This window comes from Patella vulgata, chromosome 9, assembly GCF_932274485.2.
Source record: "Patella vulgata chromosome 9, xgPatVulg1.2, whole genome shotgun sequence".
Classification (NCBI taxonomy): Eukaryota; Metazoa; Mollusca; class Gastropoda; family Patellidae; genus Patella; species Patella vulgata.
The window spans coordinates 37,156,814-37,162,099 of NC_065887.2; the positions used below are offsets into that span (position 1 = coordinate 37,156,814).

Consider the following 5,286-nt stretch of genomic DNA (forward strand, 5'->3'; position numbering starts at 1 on the left):
CTTCAAAGCAACTAATCTGGGATTTGGGAAACGGGATATGCATACTCTTTCTCAAACGATATCACTTTTTTTTATGTACATTTGTTATAAGAGGGGCTAAAACTCTTTGAAGTGTCGACTTTTTCAACTGATGTACATTTTTAAACGACGACAAACGATTAGAATTTAGAAACCGTCACGTTACAAGAGAGGTTATCAAAAGTGGAATGGCCCAAGGTGTGCGCTTTAGACCCTAAGGTTTGCTATTTAGTCAAGTGGCGCGGTTTCGATTCCCATCGTGTACTACAATGAATAACTGAAATAAAATTGAACCATACGTTAATCCCGAAATGACCTAGTTTTTGTCGAGTACGTTATGCCCCTTCCCCTCTCTCTCTCTCTCACTCTCTCTCAAATATTTCTAGTAAACATGTTTGCTTTTACTGTTTTATTTAGTGGAGTGGAAAAGAAATTATATTACGACACGTTTAGTATGATGTGGTTAAATACAGATATTACAGTTGAACCATTCCTTTATTTACATAATAGAATATAGTCACCATTAACACAATACACGCCGTTACAATCCCAACATATATAATCGTCCTAGCGATCGTGACTAGTTTCCATTTATTTCCTGGTTAACCATTCATACATGAACATAGTAGAGATCATATTGTTAATCGGGTCGGGTTGTTGTGGTCGTGCGACCTGATAACCATACGACCGTCCTCTAGGCCCTGTTGCCTGGTTTCCTTCAGCTTCATACTCTACAATATAGAAGTACAAATCATTTCGTCATTAATTAAAGATACCCTATGTAAAAGCTAAAACTGTCTATAACATATATTGCATATTTTTCTTTTGGTCTCAAATGTTATGTAAATTATTTATTAGCCAATTATTCACACGACAACTATCGGATGTTCGTGATTTTTAATTGATTGAAGAACGACCACCATTTAATAATTCAATTTAAAAATGAATAATCAAGACAATAACAGCAATGAAAACCGAGACTATGCTATTATTATCAAAACTTCAAACACTGATAACTCCGTTCAGAATAAAGTAATTTTACTGTAATTCCAAATATGCCCTTTTCATTATCTGTTATAAATCAATTATAGCGAAAACTGCCAGCTCTTTATCTAAATCTTACAAATTTTAATAAATTAATACACTGTTTCCTTATGGAAGGAACTAAAATGCACTGTAAACAATGAACCAATTATATCAAGTGATTGAGATGGTATCTGAGGCCACGGTTTGCAATATTTTACCTTGAGCTTGTGACGTCACAGCACCCATCAACAGAGACAAACACAATAATACATACAACGTTTTCACCATTCTACAAATAAAAAACAAATAAAATATATTAGTAGGGAAGTGACCAATAAGTTTTTAGCCAACATCCCCTTCCTTTCATATATTATGCTGGTAATTCGTCTGGTGGCCACTGTGTTGGTAACTCATATGGTGATGACTTGGGTGCATGGTAACCGCCGAATATGATCCCCAATATGATAAATCTGATTAAAACACAGATCATATTTCGTCTCGTTTTTTAAAATTCAAATTTTCGTTTCATTTGCCTTCACTACACTAGGATGAAAAATTGTTATATAACCGGCGTTCTGGTTGATGTGAGGGATTAGCCAATGAAATTGTCAGTTGTGGCGAGTTCTTGGCGTCTGGTTCACGGAAATGTGGTGGATATTCGCAGGGAAGACAAAGCAAAAGTTGTGTTTCCAAATACCCACTTGGAACCTCAACGCTGATTGGGTAATCAAAAGTCTGACGTCATAGGGGCAAAAGCTGTTCGTATGACCCCTGACGCGACCCCCACTACAGCAGGTCAGATCTTCACATAGTGGAGGCCATCAAAAGTATAGAAAAAGAAACAAAATATAGATCTGTATTTTAATCAGACTGCAATATGAATCCAGACTATTAAAACCGAATGTCACTTGTTAGTGCCAGAGCCATGTGGAAGTCTTCACAGTAAAACTACGGTTAAGGTCTAAACACATGTGCATATGTTCATAATGAACTAGATAAGGGTCAGTTTTTCATTTACACTATCAACATGTCAACACAAACCGTACTTGATCCCACTTACGTGGACCAATTCTGGCCCGGGATCTCTTTAAACTAATGAACATTTTTGAGGAACTTTTCCAAGTCGTAACTAAATACATACAGCTCTATCCGTTTCGTGTTAACGAGGTTGAGATCCATGCTTGAGAAGATGCTGGTGATAAAACTGCTGGTTGTTTGGAGTGACAGAGAAAATTGCATTTGTATTTAGTAATTAAACCTAGCAATCTGTCAGTTAAATTGTTTCTTAAATGTCTAAAAATTAAAATGTGACATCTGCCAACATTTTAATTAATATATTTACCGGTTGTGTCGCTATATATTCTCCTAACTGATATTTTGTTTCCAAAAATGGCCCATTCTCTGTTTTTATGCGAGAGAAAATAATTAACAACATTTAACGTCTTAACTAAAGAGTTCTGCGTGGTTGTTAGAATGTAATAACATTGACATTTAGTCGCTTCAACACGTAACAGATTACCAAGGAAAAATGGAGTCCCGGATTTAGTTTTTGGCAGGTCATAAGCTGTATAAAGCTTGTAGACCCCAAAACATTCACTTATATATTGTAGAAATTTAAGGGAATAAAAAGAATAATAAAGTTCGTGGGACCCTATTATGCCTATACCCGAATGATGTTAATACTTAGATTGTTTAAACTTTTTGTGTGATTGCTGGGCTGTGGTGGCTCGGCCAGTAAGACGTTGACTCGCTAATCTGGAGGTCCAATGCTCAATCCCCGTGTTCACCAAGAAAGTTCATTGAGATGTTCCGGCGTGGCTCCCTGCTTGTTAGTGGTGCAGGGTGGAGGTCATGACAAGGGACAACGAATAGTCGTTCGGGTGGGACAAAAAAAAAACTCAGTGTACACTTTGGCGTGTACGTAAACAGACCCTTGACAGGTGGAATTTGATTTAAGAGTAGGCCGTTGTGCTACTGTCCGGGCAAAATGTCCCTCATGTCACACCGCATGGCGTATACCCGTCTTCACTAGCCCAGTCGGTGCAGAACAGTAGGGCGTTAAACCTCATATCATTTCTTGTGTTATTTCATTGTGGTGTAGTAGAAGAAATCTATTATAAGCGTAAATTTTCATTTCCAGAGATCTCGTTTTTCATTTCGTTGCCTGTTAAACAACAAATCGCTGAACTCCCAATCTAGGCTCAAAAATCAAGCCCAACTTTTTAAATGTAGACATATGCCTATTTGAAAGATTTGAGAGTATTGATGGCGTAACTATAACAGACCTACCCTGAAAGTTGATCGGTGTAGTTGTCATCATTTTTAATCTTTGGTTATTAAAAAAACCAAAAAAACAACCCAGGTGCCCCGAGTTCACGAAGCATTCTCAGACTCAAATTGTTCGCCTTATTTTAACTAAAATGTAACCCTTTATGAAACTTTTGTTGTTTTAATGTATCAAAGACATCAATAAGAAGCTATGTGCAAAGTTTTATGTTTCTGGATCAAAGATATTTCTCATAAACAGTAAATTCTTAACTTAAAGTCTGAGGTTGGATGGCTGAATGGTTAGCGTGTGCGCGCTTTATCATAAAGTCTGTCATTGAGTCAACTGGCGTGGTTTCGATTCCCCTGTTGTACGTGACAACCTCGTGGGTTTTCTCCGGGTCCTCCGGTTTCCTCCCACTGCTAAAGACCACAACGCGCAAGCGAATTATTGAAATAAAATTAAACCATATGTAAGTCCCGAAATGACCTAGTTTCTATCGAGTGGACGTTAAACCCCATTTAATACTTTCGATGGCCTACACTACGTAAGGATCTGACAAGTTGTACTGGGAGGTCGCGTCAGGGGTCATACGAGCGGATTTTGACCCTATGACGTCAGACATTAATTAATCAATCAGCGTTGACGTTTCTAGAGGTTTAACCACAGTTCCGTCCAGAGCACGCCAAGAATCGCAGTAACAGACCGTTTCATTGGCTAATTCCTCACATCAACTAGAACGCCTGTTATATAACCACTCTTCCAGATCCTAGTGTTGTGAAGACAAGTTAAAGGAAATTTTGAACTATGAAAAACGGAACGAAATAGGATCTGTGTTTTAATAAAATTGGCATTCCCCCGTTTATACGTAAAAAGCTGGGATGAGTATTGTGTTCCAAATGGCATTAATGAGTAGATAGCTCTCATGGTCAACAACAAAATTGATGGAAACGAAATTTTCAAAAAATAGATAACACTTCCATAACTATATTTTTTATCGATAAAGGCGCAATATTCCAAACTGCAAGTCAAATACATCCAAACATCCAGTCTATATACATTGAATAGCAAATATTTATTGATTCGTAATTAAAATTAATCAACCCCAACATAAATTATTGCCGTATTTCCTGTCTCAGAACGTATTATGTTATTGAAGAATAACTCGATATGATTATATCCATGACCATCCACAACCGTATGCTACATGCACCATGTTTTAATTGATTTAATTGTCTTTAGAAAACAGCATTCATTTTAGTTAAAGATATAAAATATTTTGGTCTTCTAACCAAATTGTGACTGTATGAAATATTTAAAAATAAAATGTAAATCAAATAAGTCATACCTGTTTCTGTCCATGTCTATTTATATCAACTTGACGGATGATGTATGTCCTTAACTAGCGTAGCAATATTATAACACTTCCAGAATGCCCGGAACTATTTATACTCTGGCGTAATGTCACAAAATACATTAACTGTTTGTAAATGGGTTAAGACTGATCATCTATCTTTTATTTAAATATACTATTTGTCAACCCAATTTGACTTAATCTTGTCATGAAGAATGAAAAGACCTAATACGGTACAGATTGTCCGCGAAAATAAATATTTTTATGAAGACATATATATCATTCCGCTAACTTCCAGTATAGAATTGTAGTCCAACCTGTAAGTTCAAGTCTATAGCAGTGATATATATCATTCCACTAACTTCCAATAAAGTATTGTAGTCCAACCTGTAAGTTCAAGTCTATAGCAGTGATATATATCATTCCGCTAACTTCCAATAAAGTATTGTAGTCCAACCTGTAAGTTCAAGTCTATAGCAGTGATATATATCATTCCACTAACTTCCAATAAAGTATTGTAGTCCAACCTGTAAGTTCAAGTCTATAGCAGTGATATATATCATTCCGCTAACTTCCAATAAAGTATTGTAGTCCAACCTGTAAGTTCAAGTCTATAGCCGTG

The 5,286-nt window shown here is 36.4% G+C and overlaps 1 long non-coding RNA gene across 1 annotated transcript; it reads right to left on the bottom strand.

Moving 5' to 3' along the window:
* Positions 1-494: 494 nt before the first annotated feature.
* Positions 495-4,772, bottom strand: LOC126807678 (uncharacterized). Its single transcript, XR_007674143.2, has 3 exons — positions 4,659-4,772; positions 1,263-1,333; positions 495-749 (listed from the first exon to the last, which is right to left on the bottom strand). It is a non-coding gene; the product is annotated as an uncharacterized LOC126807678 (long non-coding RNA).
* Positions 4,773-5,286: the final 514 nt, after the last annotated feature.